The sequence below is a fragment of the Manis pentadactyla genome, chromosome 8, assembly GCF_030020395.1.
Source record: "Manis pentadactyla isolate mManPen7 chromosome 8, mManPen7.hap1, whole genome shotgun sequence".
In the NCBI taxonomy this organism is placed as follows: Eukaryota; Metazoa; Chordata; class Mammalia; order Pholidota; family Manidae; genus Manis; species Manis pentadactyla.
Genome location: NC_080026.1, coordinates 71,045,658 through 71,062,160, shown reverse-complemented (window position 1 = coordinate 71,062,160; position 16,503 = coordinate 71,045,658). Strand labels below are relative to the sequence as shown.

At 43.9% G+C, this 16,503-nt stretch overlaps 1 long non-coding RNA gene across 1 annotated transcript in view; it reads left to right on the top strand.

Annotated features, from left to right (window-relative positions):
* The first annotated feature begins 310 nt into the window (after positions 1–310).
* LOC130684575 (uncharacterized) overlaps positions 311–16,503 on the top strand; it is a 241,641-nt gene continuing 225,448 nt past the window's right edge. The window contains exons 1-2 of the long non-coding RNA XR_008998897.1: positions 311–453; positions 531–633. This is a non-coding gene — a long non-coding RNA (uncharacterized LOC130684575). The remainder of the gene's footprint in view (positions 454–530; positions 634–16,503) is intronic.

Below are 16,503 nucleotides of genomic sequence, written 5' to 3'. Positions count from 1 at the left end.
CTCTCTAAGCGAGTAAGAGGTGCTTCTCTGGAACTGCTAAGTGAGCTTATTAAGGGTCCTGCAGAGAAAACTATTGGGTGAGAGACAGGGTCTCTGCAGGTGCTCCAGCTGAGGGTGGGCTGGAGGTGACGAGGTTGATTAGGTGGCTGTGTCCCCAGAATATATTAGCACAAGGGCTGCCGGAGTATTTTCTGCTGAGCCGATGAAGGCTGTGTGTGTGGGGGAACTGGCCTGGGTCACCTTCCTTCCTGTGCAGTAGGGCTGCCTGTGGGGCTGATGGGACCTTGGCAGGAAAAAACCTGGAGAGAGACCCCCACATTCCTAGTGCTGCTGGAAGGTTAGGTCACTCAGCAAAATGGAGCTGTGTCTTTCACATTAAGGGACCAGAAGGGGAGAGAGACCTGCAGTAGGACTTTTCCAGAGAACCCACCAAAGCTCCCCATTAAAGAAAAGGTCTGCTTTAAACATTCCAGAGAGCAGAAAAGAGCTTATAACTGTGACCCAGGTAAGAACTTTTCCTGCTTCCTTAGCTTCTCCAGGGTCCAGCCCTGGAAGGATCCTGCAGCCAGATGATGGGGGATGGGGAGAAAGTTGAAACAATGCCATGAGCTGGTGAGGTGATGATCCTTGAGGGTGAGAAGCGGATTTATTGTACTAGTCTTTTACATTTGTGCAAGCTTGGAAGTTTCTGTATTCAAAATATTAAGTAATGAAAAGAAACAGCAGGTAGCAAGTGGGAATGAGGTGAACAAGAGAAGAGAAGCTTTGTAACTGCAGGCAGCCCTAGCGGACGAAGAGGGTGAGTCTTATTTTTAAATTAAGATTGAAGTGTTAATTATTGTATAGAGCCAGACCTTCAAATTTCACAATCAAGATTGAACTTTATGACTTCAAATGACTTCAGGACTTCATAATAACCAGAAATGACCAGGAAAGTCCTGGCAGTTAATCCTAGGGGCAGATGAAAAAACTGATACTGCTAGGCAAATTTAAAGAGCATCAGACAATTTTAGCTAGAGGAAAGCAACCCCTGTTTTATATAGATTTTGATCTGGATTCAGATGAGAGTGGATTCAGAACCCTGCTAACTTGGTTCTGTCATCTGTGCAAGGTCTGTGGTGATGACTGTAGAAGGTCATTCTGCTGGAGATGACACAGAGGAAGTGCTTTGTATAATAAATTACAGATGCTATTGTTAATCTAATTAGTTTGTTATCATGTTAATGTAACAATTACACAGCAATGGAATCAGTGTTAACAAGTATTTATTGAGTACCTGCTACACACCAAGCCCTAGGAGATGCTCAGGGGATACAGAGGGTAGTCTACAGGGGAGGAGAGGGTGAGGGGTTGGGAGTGTGTCTGGATCTCCTGAGTCGTGCCTGCTCAACAAACATGTTACTCTCAGGGATCCTACAGTAAAACCTGAATGTGTTAAGGGCCTGGGGTCGTGCCTTTGGGGCAATGTCCCTTGCAGCCGCCCAGGCCCTTAATAAAGCCGTGCTGGATGGCTGTCCTCAGCCTCTGGGAGGGTGAGGAAGGCTGAGTGCCCAGGGCTGCAAGGAGGAACATCCTGCCTGGAGCTAAGAAGAGAGGGCTCCTCAGTTACCACCCCCACTGGGTAACTACAGCACTGCTCTATCCAGCTGTGTGGTACAGTCCAGGGGCACTGTATCTACCCTGACCCTCAATTTCCTCATCTGTAAAGTGGGAGATGGGAAGGGGAAGCAAATGGAAGGATCTCAGAGGTGGCCTTCACAGCACATCACAGAGCAACAAAACTGAATTTGATTTCCACGGCCTATCTCCTGGGAGGGTCTGCAGAAATAATCACTGCTAAGAAAGCACTGATTATGGACTCCAGTGGAGAATTTACATCGGGGCTAGATAGCATGTCACATGGGCCACCTTTTGGCAAAGGGTTTGCCTTAAGGGTGGGGAAAATACCGTGGCAATTATAAGTCTTACTCAGCAAACTCAGGCATGCAAGAAAGTATTACTTTATTTTCCAAAATAATTTTCTCTTTGAGCCTTCATTCTGTTGGACAACCGGGAATCTTTGATAACATTCTCTCCTGGGGTTTCCTGACACCCAAGATCATGTCAAAACCCCAGTGTTTCCACTGAACCAGTGTCTGGTAGTGGGTGTCCACCTGGTCCTTGCCTGTCCTTAGAGGCAGGTGCTGACGGACACTGACCTTTGCATTTGGGATGGCCTCCTGGGCCCTGCACTCCACTCTGTACTTCTGTGGCTCTTTGGGCCTGTCCTCAAAAAACCTGGCCTCTCTGCCTTGGTGTGCCCCACAGCCAGTACTCTCTAGTTTCTGAGCCTGCCTCCTGGATGCGTCCTGTCTCGGGAGCCACAGATCATTCACTTTCTTTCACTGTCCATCTTCTGCAGACTGTGTCTGGGAGGTTTGGGGAAATGTCTCTACCAGTATCTCTCTTCTTTTGAGATTAAGTTTTTGGAAATAAAAGCCCCAAAGTCTCACAGGCTATTTTGCTTCCTATCCTGCTACATCTCCGTGAGACAAAGAAGACTATAGCTCTCTTTGTGGATGATGGTAGGTCCCAGTTGACAACCTTCTCAGAAGCTGGGCCTTTTTCTCTTTTTGGAATAGCCGGAAATTAAAGCATTCTAAAGTGACTTGCACCCTCTCTGCACCCCAACATACCTCTACCAGCAGAAAAGAGGATGAGTATCTGATCATGCTGACCTAAGGGATGATTATATTTCTTACTCAGTGGAAGTCTTTTCCCTTTGAATTTCATTAATATGTGATTAGCAATAAAATAGCTCTATTAGACATTTTTATATAGTTTTTTTTATTACAAAGGTAATAGAAACACATTGTAGAGAATTTAAAAAATGAGAAAGGTGAGGAATGAGAGAAGAAGGTAAGTGGAGGGAGGAATGACGACAGCAAATCTTCAAGAACGCTGATTGTGTGCTGGACTCATAGGTGTTTTGTGCACATTCTTATTTAATCTTTACCACATCCCAGTGGGGGCGTGCCGCTATTATCACTGTTTTGCAATGGGGAGAACACTGAAGCACAGAGAGGTTAACTTTCTCAGAATCACACAGCTTAGGGGAGCATGACTCACTGTCAAACTGTCTCTGAGATGTTACACTCCCACGTCAGTTGGATTGAGTTTTGTTCTTTGCATCATTTTTTAAGTAGTTTGCAATTTTGATTTTGATTTTAATCTAGCCCAGACAATTTTCTTATGTTTTCAGAATTCTATTTTTATGATGATATTTTAATTGTTTTCTCATACAACTGAATCACGGGCAGACCATAGCTTGTAAATTTTTGAATTTCACAGAGTTTTTTCTTTGGCTAAAGATGTATCAGTAGTGTAAAAGTTCCTTGGAAACAAGAAAGGAGTCAGTTAATCAATTAACCAATAAATGCTGACATCTTTCATCATATCTTCATCTTTTGTTATTTTTTGCCAACTTGATCTGTGAAATTTTAAAGGCATATTGTATTTTAGATGAAAAATGTATGAGACTCAAGTTTTATATATACAGGTGTTTTTGATTTGGTTACTATGTTATATGGTGCAAAGTATATATGATTATCATAATGACATTATGGATTATATCTCTTACCATCACACCATCTACCCTGTTAAATACTTTTGCCTTTAAATTGAAATTGTTGCCATTGCTTTTTGTTTGTCTGCTTGCTTATTTCCATTTACTGGTATTCTTTGTGTCTCCCTCATTTTCAACACTCTAGGGGTTTCTCGTGAGTATACAGAATATGGTATTGTTTTTAACACAGTTTAATAGTCTGTTTATTGATCTGGAAATTCTGGATAGTATGTGATTGCTTTATTTTATTTAAAGTTTACCATTTATTTTATTTTACCCTTTCCTCTTTTCCCCAGTCTTTATTTCTACTGACTTGATAGAATATGTTTTTATTCTTCTATTTCCTTGTTTTAATTGGGAAGGTCTGATATACCTTTTTAGTCTCTACTGCTTTCTCCCTTTCATATTCTAAAGGAAATATTCCTTCTCCCTTTCCTCAGATGCTTTATTATCCAACTCCTCTCCTTCACCTCCTTCAAGTGGGTTCATTTTAGCCATGTCAATAATGAAAAATTCTAGAATTATATAAAATTTTCCCATACTGTATGTCTCTGTGAGAGGGACCCATCCTACCTAGCTGTCCTGTGACTCTCAGTAGTAGAGGAACAGAGCCTGTCCTTAAACTATTATCTTTAAATTAAAAGTGTTAAAATTAATTTTCCTTGAATATTACAGAAGAAACAGAAGGAAGAGCTGAATTTCAGATCTTTCTTTATCACATGCCATTGTTCCTTTTCCCAAAGATCTTTCCAAAGTTAAGAAACAGCTTATCAAATATTAGTAAGTGGGAGCTATAAGAGATTTAAAAAAGTGAGCACTTTTCACCTTTCTTTCATCTCCATTTCCTTCATGTCTTTATTAAGATTTATAACAGTTGCATTCTGGTCTTTGAATTCCATAATAGTTTAGTGTTAACTCTATATTCAGGTAGATTAAATAATCACCACTAATCTTTTACCATAGTTTTTCATATCTGATTTTTAATTTTGATCATTTCTGGGAAATTAAATCCATTATCAAGTAGTTTTTACGGGAAGGGCTCAGAGTAATGTAAATTCAACACTGAGCATAATTCTAGGCAGTAATCATTGTTAAATGTTATTTAATAATAATAAATAGAATAATAGAATAATGATAATAGTACCATTTATTCTATTGAGAATATTTTACTTTTATTCATCTGCTATTTAACTGTTTTCTTTTTAAATTGATATTCTTCTGTGCTTCCCAGAACAAAATTATTGCCTCTTTGTTTTTTCCAAAGGTGTATTTACAGAAGCATTTCTTTTCTCATTTAGTTCCTCTAACTATGCAGAAACTTTAATTGTATGTAATTAAATCTGATGATCTATTCTTTGTGATTTCTTTCATTACTTCTACATTTACCTACTTGAGATTCAATTTTATACTCTAATTTTTCTATAATTGGAATTTAATATTTTAATATTGAGCTCTGTAATTCATTTAGAAGTTTATTTAGTATATGGTTTAAGGAGAAACTCAAAGTTAAGTTTTTCCCCCAAATTCATAACCAACATAAATTTTTGATAAGTTCCTCTCTTCCTATATTTGTTGACTGTTAAATTCTAACGCACATTACACCCGCCCACCTTCTTTCTCCTGGATGTCTCTGGTTTCTTTTCAGCTGCCTATTTGCATACCTCAAGCTCTTCCTTTTGTGATATGGCAGAACTTACCCTGCCTGCAATTTGCTTTGATTGTCTCATTTAGATAATTCTCCAAAGTCACTCTTTCCCCAGTTATGTTTCCTGTATTCTAATGAAGTCTTTGCACATACAGTGCAAAAATCTTGTGACATCTCTATTTTTCCAACTTAAACTTAAGAGCAGATCAAACTACTACTTTCCAAGTTTGACCAAGAACCCTGGAAGTAGTTCTGTCTAAAAGGTCTGTGTGTGGCATTCATTTTACCTTGAGACCAGTTGACAGTTCAGTTACGCCAATGAATTCGCTCTCCTCCGTGAACAAACTTCTCAAGCCAGAGGTCTTAAGCATCTACAGACTGGATAGGGTCACAAAAGGGTTTCTTACAGCACTGTATGGGGACAGTGAGTGTAAACTCTCCACATGCTTGTCAAACAAGTGAGCTCCTAGGCGGAGGATCTATAGGACAAACACACTGTTCTTACTGCTGTTATAATGTTTGATAGTTTGTTTGTTAACTTGTGTTTTTATAAGTCTATCTTCCTCAACATAACATTGAGTTGCTGGATGGCAAGAAACACATCTTTTATTCTGTGTCTCCAGGGCAGAGTCTATCACGCAGTTGAGGCTTAATTACTATTCATTGGTGGTGATTAACTTTCCTAAACCCCATCTTCTCTCTCAAAGCAGCCTAGACCAACTAACCAATTGACCAACCATCACACAATCAAATAGATAGGGACACGATTGTCAAAGCAGTTCCCCAAATTTACTTTGTGTGCGGTCAGGCTATTTCAGTGATGGATCTAGAGTCTGTGGCAAATGCAGGGATGAATCAGACAGGACTCCTTTACTCAAGGAACTTGGAATTTCTGAGGATTGATGACACATTAGCTTCACTATAATTCAGGGGGAGACTGATTGGTACCACAGAAGCTGTGCATCAGGAGAGAGAAGAAAAGAGGCAAAGAGTCATTTTTTCCCCCATTAACCTTTGCGGATAAGAAACACCATAATTTTGGTCTTATTAAAGGATGCTCCCATGATTAATATTTCCATCCAAGAAGCAATTAAGGAATTATTATCCAGGGAGATTGTGACAAAAGGAATTAAACCATGGCAGCTCTGTTCCAGCAGAATAAGGCTCAGCTTTGACTATTGAAAATTAAGTCTATTTAGACTAAAGGCTTACATTTTGTCCTTAACTTTCGCTCAGGTGCTATATAAGAACTGCTGAGTGGATAAGTAATAACTTATCTAGAACTACTTAGCAAAGACAATCTACAGTGCTAATGTGGAATACATTATAATCATGATGTGATAATCAGAATAATAACAATTTAACACGTGTAGTAGACTCCAAGGGGCAACAATCTGTTTTAGTCCATGAAAGCACCTGCATTTTGAGATATAAAACTGCACTTTTCAGTGTTATAGGAAGTACTTAATTATTTCCACCAATTATTGAACTAGTGGAGAAATCATCTTGCCTCAGTGCTGTAATCATATTGTGTTCACAAGTGCATCTAATTATAAACATTTTTCAGAATTTTTTGCAAATGCTGATTTTTTTAAGGTGCTAAATGGGAAAGCTTCTTACAATGTCTGTAAAACAACTTAAAAATACACAAGCTATCAGCTCAAAAGTAGGTACATCTTTCATATCTATTGATTCATAGAAGAACAGAAGTGTAAGGAACCCTCCTTTTGCATGGGATTAAATAGTAACCCAGTTAGGCCAATTGTCTTGCCATGTGGGAACAGGGCTGGGAGGAAAACCTATGCTTTCTTGCCTTCTGTCCAGTGCTTGGAACCCTATATAGTATTGTCTTGAGAAAATTTTTGATGGAAGGAGTGGGATTTTTCTGTTCTCATTTGAGATATGGAAACTGAGGCACTGTGAAACAATTTCGCTGAGCCATGTAGGTAGCAAGTGGTAGGTCTGTGATTGGAATGTGTTAGCCCCCTTCTCTCCATGGTGTCTACCTCAAAGCTGGGCTCCTCCAGGGACTCCTTTGCTATTGGGTCAGAGTTTTCCTACCTTTTATCTCTCCTCCCTATCAAAGAGGCTGCTGGGGAGTACTGGGGTTATGGGGAGAAGGCCTGTGGAGATGCTCAGGGTGTGTTCATTACCAGAATCTACTTCAATTTAACACGTTTATCAAGCACTTACTGTTACTAGAAGCTGGAGCACATGTATATCAAGCATTTACTGCATGCTAGGCACTGCTCTAGAAACTGAAAACAGTGAATAAAACAAGAACCTTTTCTCAAAGAATTCACAGTCTAGAATAGAGACCGGCCAGAGGAAGTGAACAGGCGAGAGTTATGGTAACTCCTTGGCCCCAGGAGGTGTCCTCAGAAATGACAGGAATCTTATTCCACATTTTAAATGAAAAATACTGCATTCCTGAATTTTCACAGATCCCGGTGTAGTGACATTCCACTCATTCCTTTAGTCCTCCAGCCAAAATACTTGCTTGTTCACACTAGCCATTTCTCACACTCCTTTTCAGAAATTTTCCACATGATTAATGTTACATTTAAAAACCTCCACTTTGGATAGGTTTGCCGTAGATGCCACACAGCTGTAGCTGTCAGTGGGACATGCTGTGTGATAAATTAGCCAAAACAGAGCCCTGGAAATGCTGTCACTTTCCTGCATTAATGCAAGAGTTGTGGATGAGTCCCTGCATTGTCCCTGCTCCAAATCACACCTGAGATCAACAATAGAGCTCTGTGTACAGAGTTCTCCTGATGTGAGTCCCAGACACCTGAGGGGTGGCAGGTACCAATGGAGCTCCTTACAGAAGACTGATTCTGCTCCACAGCAGGCAGGGGACAGTGGGGCCCTAAATCACCTCTTGGTTACAGGCTTCTTTTTTCTTTCTGCCACTGTTCATGCTACATGTTTCTGTCTTTCTAGGTGATACATTTGAACACTGGGTGGGGAAACTGTCTTCATCATTTTCTTAGGATGTCTGGAATTATCCCAAGGTGACACATTGTGCCTGGCTAAGTGAGCCAGAGGTCCCCATCTCCATGTTGACACAGATATGACTCAGTGTCAGGAAGGTTGAGATTGTGGGTCAGGACAACCTCTCCCTGGGGCTTGCCTGGGCATTCTCTGTTTCTGCCCTTTTAACATTATCAGCACTCTGACTTTTCATTCCCTGCTGTTTATAGCCTTTCTCCAAAGAGGGAATAAGGCAAATGATTAGGTCTCTGCTTACTGAACTACAACCACAGCCTCTTCTCCCTGAGGTGGTGCCCAGTGCACCTTGCGTGGTATTTGGTGGTTCAGGTAGTTTCTGGCCAAAATCTGTTGGGTTGGTCCCCTGGATGGCCTATCACAGTGTTTGTTGTAACTCCAGGGGGAAAATATGTTCCCACTCCAAGGCAAATTAGCTTTGAAGCCAAAATCAGTCCAAAGGAGAAATAAAGTGGGAGAAATCCATTCATTGCTACAAGCAGTCGTCCACTTCTGCTCGCCAGTGTCTCTCACGACCTGGCTGCAGAAAGGGGCTCCACCCGACCTCTCCAGACCAGATACGCCCTTGCCCTTGCTCCCCACTGTAATTACGTATTGATATGGAGATGGACTACTTCTCTCCACCCTTTGGAAGCACCTATCGATATGGAGATGTACTAAGGCCAGGCAAGAGATTATGGAAATATTGCAATTTTACCCACACTGTAATAGCTGGTTTTCCAGAGGGCAATTGTTCCTGTGTCTCCTGGTTCTAGGGCTCTCCATGCCCTGAGAGGAAAGCTGTTGCCATCCTTTCCAGGTATGTGTGCAGTCAGTGAGGAACTTGGAGCTGGCCTTTAATTTGTGCTCACCCAGGCAGGGAAAAACCATCAGACAAGAGTGGCCCACTGAGCAGAGTCCCTTCACTTATGGGTTCGGTGGGACTTCATTTAAGTCAGGTCCTTCCTGTTCACGCACTCTGGGAGCCCTCAGAGCTGCTACCTTGCTCCTTGGCCTGGTGCAGAACATACCTGCTTTCCATCCACCAACCAGCATAGACCCTGCTACCTCGATTCTGGGGGTGCTACTGTCTCTGCCCCCAAGGATGATGGGGAGACTCTCTCCTCTCCAGGTAGACAGGAAGGCCAATCTCCTGATTGAGATGGAGGTGAAAGCAGAACTTTTCTGAGCACAAACCAGGCTGCCATGACGGTCAGAGCATTATTACTCTATGAAAATATCAGAGAACAACCATGTCTGCTCCCTGGAGCGAGCAGTCAGTGTTATGGGGGTAGTGATTATTACAGGGCCATTCTTGAGTGGACTGCATTCATTATCAAAGCTCTTAGAAAATCTTACCTCCGTATGTTTGGGAGTTTAGTCATCTCTTGCAGGCCAAGGCTTCAGTTTCCTCATCTCTATTAAGAACAATTTGAAATGGACTGGACAAGCTCTCATGAGCTTTCCAACTCTGAATTTTGATGATTTTAGTGTGTGATCCTCTGTCTCTTGGGACCCCCATCTTCTTAGACTGTAGAAAGAAAATATTCCACACAGATATTTATGGCATTCCTATAGAATCTGTGTATTTATGAGATGGCTGAATTGACTAATCTTGCTTTGATTTAGTAATATATCTGATTTTTTTATATAGTCTGATTTAGAAGAGTATAAACATTTTTTAAGAGTAAAAGACTTGTGTGTGGGGTGCGTCACACTGCATTAAAGAATCGTGAGCCGAGTTCTCTTAGAGCAAGCACGGTAAGGCTCCATGTGGTCACACAGGGAGCAGGGGCCGCCTTCCCCTGGTTTCCTCTCACAGGCCCTGACATGTGGGGGCAGGAAGTTAATTATCACCTCCTAGGATGCTTGGAGCCTCCTGTCGTCTTGGAAGGATTGTCCTTGTGCTGCTCGTCAGAAGCAAAGCAACCCACACGGACAATTACTTCCTTAGCTCTGTGCCACTCTCTGTGCATAGGCACCTGACAACACCTGAACTTGGATCATGACACTCACGCAGACCTCAGTGTGGAGAGCAGTGTTGGCTGCCGAGGTCCCAAAGTCTCCCTGCTTGGTGACTTGAATGAATGTGGGTGTCCACCATTTGCTGAGTCGCATGGGAGCCAGGCAGGCTTCGGCAAGGCCACCACATGGAGACCCCTCCCTGCAGCATCCAGATCAGACTGTCCAGAAGGAAGAGGGCTGTCGTGCGTGGAGCCTCTCCTCTGCACGACTCGCCTCCCTGCCAGGCAACCAGCTGTAATGTGGCCGACAGGAAGCAGGTTTGGAGGGCCTGCCCTGTGTAGGCTGAGGCCTGGGAGGATGTGAGGGAGGATGTCTGCCAAGATGGAAGGTGGAGCACTTGTCAGGACAAACCGAAGTCCCTCTGTCACCTCCAGTGGAAACTCACACACGTAGGGGCTCACCTCCCACTCAGTACTCCCACTGTGCCCAGGGCTCCACGTTCTTCATCTCATTTAGAGCTGACAGCATTATGTGGGGCAAGATTTTATTGTTAGGTCACTGTTTTATAGAGAGAGCTCTTTAAAAAGGTAACTGTTCTGACCAATGTCACACAGTCAGTGCCTAGAATGTTCTGGTATTCTTTGCTGTGTAACAAACCACCCCAAAACCCAGTGGTGTAAAGTGACAACCATTTATTACACTCACCGAGTCTGCAGCTCAGGACTTCGGGCAGGGCACAGTGGGAGGTCTCTGCTCCACCAGGACTCCAGTGACTGCAGGGGTTCCTTACTAGGGGAAATCTCTGGAAGATAATGTTCTGCTGGAACTGTTACCAAAGGCACCTACACGTGGCCTCTACATGTTGCTTGGGCTTATCCAACAGGTCACCTGGTTCCTGGAGGAAGTGTCCCAAGAGGAGCCACTGGAGACCAAGCATTCCTACAGACCAATGCGGGAGCTGCAAGGCTTCTCCCAACTTAGCAAGTCACCTGGCACCATCTGATCCCTACTCTGTTGGCCAAAGCAGTCAGTCCCGTTTTGTAGAGACCCCAGCTCTCCATGGAATGGGTGTCAAAGAGTTTATGACTGTTTTAAAGTGGTGACAGGATATGAATGCAGGTCCCCTGGCTCAACAGCTCTTGCCCTTCCCATTAGATATGTTGCCTGGGTGTGAGAGGCAGTGTGTCCTGGACGAGGTTTCCATAGGGACATGGAGACTAGGTCTTACCTGGCTCCCTAGAGCCCTTTGAAAGAAAATGCAGCAAGTGGCAGCATGGCCTGGAGGGGCCAGCCAGCCCCACCTGAGCAGCTTTGATACCCTACTGCGACTCTCTGGCCTCACCTCTTCCTCTGTGAGGAGGGGATAACACAGCATCTCTTGGTCCACCTGCGAGATGCAGTGCCCAGGGGATGGGAAAATCTCAAGGACTCTCCAACCTGCTCTTCAGACAGGAGGAAGGTCTCTGTGTCTGGGAGGAGGCCCTGCTGCTCAGCCCTCCAGCCCTCCAGCCCACCGCTCTCAGGCACACTCAGGGGGCAGCCTTCTAACTGCAGCCCGAATTCCAGAATCCTAACCAGACTCCCTCAGACTGCATGGTCTTTTCCTTTCTTGATAGATTGATTCTATTATACTTGGTTCATTTACCAATTCATCACATCCTGGAAAGTGTGATACACACATGGACTCACACATTCCTGTTGAAGCCTGGGCCCCCTGAACACTAGGGCAGTAACCATGGGCATATCACACAGCCTCTCATGACCTCAGTTTTCTGCAAAACAGCAATCAGTCAATCTGTTTCTCAGGATCATTATAGGAATTAAAGGACCTAATATGAGGAAGCGTTTTCTAATCTGCTAAGCTTAATATACGCTAGATTTCTCATTATTATAATTTCCTGTAGCATTTAGTGAGCGGAGGGCTTCACCCACAGCAAGTGCTTAGTATATGCATTTTAGTCTTTAGTCTTGATTTACTCCAGACCCCGTATAAAGTTCATGTCAGGAGACTGAAACTTTCATCTTCTGTCCTACTTGGGAACATAGGGCACAGAATCCCTTTATATGAATTGGCCACACTGTGCTTTTTCTTACCCCGCTAGGCTGGAAGAGGGATTGCAGGCTTTAGTAACTGACATAATCATACTGCTGATTAAGAAAAAAATAACTGATTCTGTCAATTTAATTACATAGTTGAGAATCTACATCCCTCAGGCTCTCTGTTTCAGGGCAAAGTTGGTGTGGGAAGCCAAATCTGGGCATGTGATCAGGGGCTCATCTTCTAGGAGATTTTGAAAGCTGAATAAATTTTTGCAACAACTTATTTCACTCATCAGAGACTCAGTTACTTTAATCTCAGAAATGCATGGAAGCAGTTGTCCCCATGTCAGGCCTCTGCAAAAAGAGTGACCAGAACAAACTTGGAAGAGGTGCAGAGTGCATTTCTGGACATTTCCAATCTGCTCTATTTTTACTGAAATCCATGGATCTGTGGTTTAGAGAGGAGATGTTTGTTAGGTTCCCGCTGTGTGCTCAGTGCTGTTTTGGAAGCTAGGGAGACTGTAGATCAGGGGAAGCCATCTCTGCATTTATGACAGTTTTTATGGTGTGTGTTCTGAGGAAACCTTCTAGAGCTCAACACTGAGGCTGGAGAGAAGCCTGAGGGGCAACATGCTTCTGAAGGAGAGACAGCACAGCAGTGAGCATTTGAGTTGTGTTTAGTTATGTTTTCCTTCTAACCAGCTATGCAATACTGGGCAAGTTGCTTAACCAATTTGTCTTAGTTTCTTATCTGTTAAATGGGACTCATACAGAAGGAGAGAATCCAACGAGCTCCACAGAGTAAAGCTTTGGACTCACTCAACTCAGTAAACAGTTACTAGATTCATTTGGAAGGAAGATCGGGAGTCACTGTCTTGGATGATGCTTTGATGGTCTGTTTTTGCCTAAAAAACAATCCACCCCCAAATTTAGTGGCTTAAACAACAGCCACTTGATGCTATCTCACAATTCCATGGGTTGCCTGGGGCTCAGCTGGCTGGCTCCTGTACTGTCTTTGGGGGTTTCTCATGCACTTGCAGTCAGAAGGGGCTGGACCCTCAATGCTACTGCATGTAGCCTCTATCTCCATGTGGCATCTCATGCTCTGGGTCCTCTCCGCATGGCCTGCCCCCCTATCCTGGACTTTTTACATGCCCAGCCTTGGGGCTCCAAGTGGAGGAGTGGAAGTGGTCAGGGCTCCTCAGAGCCAGGCTCGCAGGTCTCAGGATGTTGCTTCCACCGCATTCTAGTGGTCAAAGCAGCCACAGGCCTGGCCCAGGTTCAAGGGGGGGGGGGCACGGGTTCCTTCTCTGGAAGAAAAGGCACAGATGTTTGGAGTAATCTTAGATGCCCTAAGCTCCCAGCCCCAGGGCTCTTCCCCAGCAGCCTCTTGGCGATGGGGAGGTATTCAAGTCATGGTTTCAGAAGACCCACGGCTGCCAGGGAAGCAGGCGGATCAGCCACCCAACAGAGCCCCTTCTCAGTGCAGTCCTTTGGTGAGAAAGCCTAGGTATGTGACTTTGTCAAGGCAGCTAACATTTTTCTGGGTTCTCAGTGGTTTAGTCACACAAACAAGCTTCACAGGAGACTGATGTGAACTTAGATTATTGATGTGTTTATTTACAAAGACACATTTACTTTTCCATCAACAAAGCACCTGGGAGGCTGAACTCTTTGTCAGAGAATTTCAGACCCAGGCTCAGGCAAGAGGCACAAGGATTCTTGAGAGATTTCGTATGCAGGGTGGAGAAACGGTAGAGAATCATCTCAGCCTAGTGCTCCTGGCCACTTCTGTGACTTTTGGCTTTTGCACTCTCTTCTCCAAGAACCATGTAGATTCTTCTTTTGATCATACAGGTTTTCCCCAGCTATGTTACCACTATTGATAAAGGTATAGATTATCATATTGAGGCAGGTCCTGATTGGACTTGTACATCCTATAGTCCTGCTTTGACCTGTGAGGATTCAGAAGTTTGATGGATGGTGACCTGCTGATCACTCATCTCCCCCATTCAGTGTCCACTTCACTGGAATAACTCACTGCCAAGTGCAACTATGAGGGCATCTGTACACTGACTGTGGGGAGAGAGGATACCAACAAAGTGCCATGGCACGTTCGTTTTGGGGGTTCGGACCTGGGAGGACTTTAGTGAGGACTTTATGGAGGAGCTAGCTGGACAAAATGAAGAAGACTGGATTTTTGTGGGTTATGGAAAGATGCAAAGAAAGTAGGGAAGTGGAATGACTCATGACATTTAGGGAATATGGGAGAGGTTCATGAGCTATAAAGGGACACAGATGTGCAGGTTGTGATGACTGGTATGATTGTTGGTTGTGTCTTGTTTGGAATTGCCCAGTGAAGGTGAATGTTCTTTGAAGGTCTTGTTTGAAAGACACAACCAACCAGTGAAGGTGAATGTTCTTTTAAAGGTCAGGACCATGTCTTATACTGAAGTTTTTGGCACTAACTTTTGAAATAACATTAGATAGCAAGGTGATGGACACTCAAGGGGAGAAAAGGGGAGTAGGCAGACTCATGGCCCCCAAGAACCTAATTCCTGGGCCTGCGAATGTGATGAGATACCACCCCTACAAATACAACTTTACAGGCAAAAGGGGGCTTTGTAAATGGAATTAGTATTATTAATTAGTGACTTTAAGTTAGGATGATTATCATGGATCATCTGGCTGGGAGCAGTGTAATTAGATGCATCCTTAAAAGCAGAGGAAGAAGAGGAAATTAGAGATTTAGGGCACAAAAAGCACTCAACATGCCATGCTGGCCTCACATATCAAGGAAACAAGGACCTCAGTCCTACAACCACAAGGTTACCAACAACCTGAATGAGCCTGAAAGTGGGTTCTCCCCACGGCCTCCAGAAAAGAGCCTGGGCTGATAGCTTGATTTTGGTCTTAGGAGACCCTAGGCAGAGGACCCGGTTATACTGTACTGAATATCTGACCTGCAGAAGCCATGAAGTAATAAATTTATGTTATTTTAAGCTGTTACATTAGTATAAATTGTTACGGTGCCCTTAGGAAATTAATAGGGGTGACACATTTTCTTCTCCCCCTTTCCTCCTCCTCATCTTGTCCAGCCAAAGGTTCTGTGCAGCCTTCTGGGGCAGGCAGATACCTGAGAGTGTCACTCTCTTGATCTAGAAGGCAGTGGAGGCTGGATCTTTGACAAGCTGGGCTGAATGCTGAGCTCCAGGCTGCCGGGATCACTGGTGGGAGACACTCAAGGAAGGCTCCCCCAGGAAGATTCCTGGGCTCCTTTCTTGTCCCCCTTATTACCTTGGGGGTCTGAAGAGAAATCAGCATTCTGTGAGCTCCTCTTGGGCTCTGTTCTCATCCTTGGTCCTCTCCCCTGCCTCTTGGTCACTGTGCTTAAGTTCCTCCTCTCTAAGTGCTTTGGAGATGAGGTGGGGTTTGTCACTCACACCTCCTTTGAAACTCTCTTCCCTGGAGTTAACTTGGTTCTGGCCAGATTTTGGGAACTGGGACTAACATCTGAATGCCATTTATGCAGCCCTGACAGAGGATTTGCAGACCCCAAGAATAGTTAGACTCCATATATTTTGTTTGTTACACAAGCCTAGTATTTTATTTATTCCTTCCTTCCTTTTGCTAACATGGAAGTTTCTGTTCTTTCTTTGCCTTTTACAAAATAATCACTCCTCCATTTGGTCAATGCATTTCCTAAGATGCAAAGCTACCTGCTCTGTCGTCTTTCTTGTTCTCTGCAGCATGATCCTCATTCCCTCCTGTTTTTGCACAGCCCATAGATATAATTCTTAGCAGCTGTACTGAGTTTCCTGTTGATGTGTCCCCTTCTGGACTGTAGCTCCTCATGTGTCTTGTCTCCCCAGCACCCAGGATGGTTGTGGGTGCCCAGGGGTTACTCAGTAAAAGGATAGGAAAGGAACAGGGAATGCAGGAGCAGCCTGCTGAAACAGACAGATGGGAGCTGCCAGATTGCAAAAAGCAGCTGGGTGTGAGGCATAAAAACCAAGGCAGTTAATTAAATATATTTTTATTTGTCCTGATTAAAAAGAAGTTAAAGCTATGAGACGTTTCTCCTGAGGAATTGAGCGGTGTGAGTCAGATGGAGGGGTAACATGCACTCTGCAAGGAGAAGAGGTCCAGGAGCCAGGAGTTCTCTGCAGGAGTCTTTGCATGGCCACTAGTTCATGGGGACCTTGGGCTTTGGGCTTTCCACCCAGGGAAAGAAGGATTTGCATTCCCAGAGTTCTTC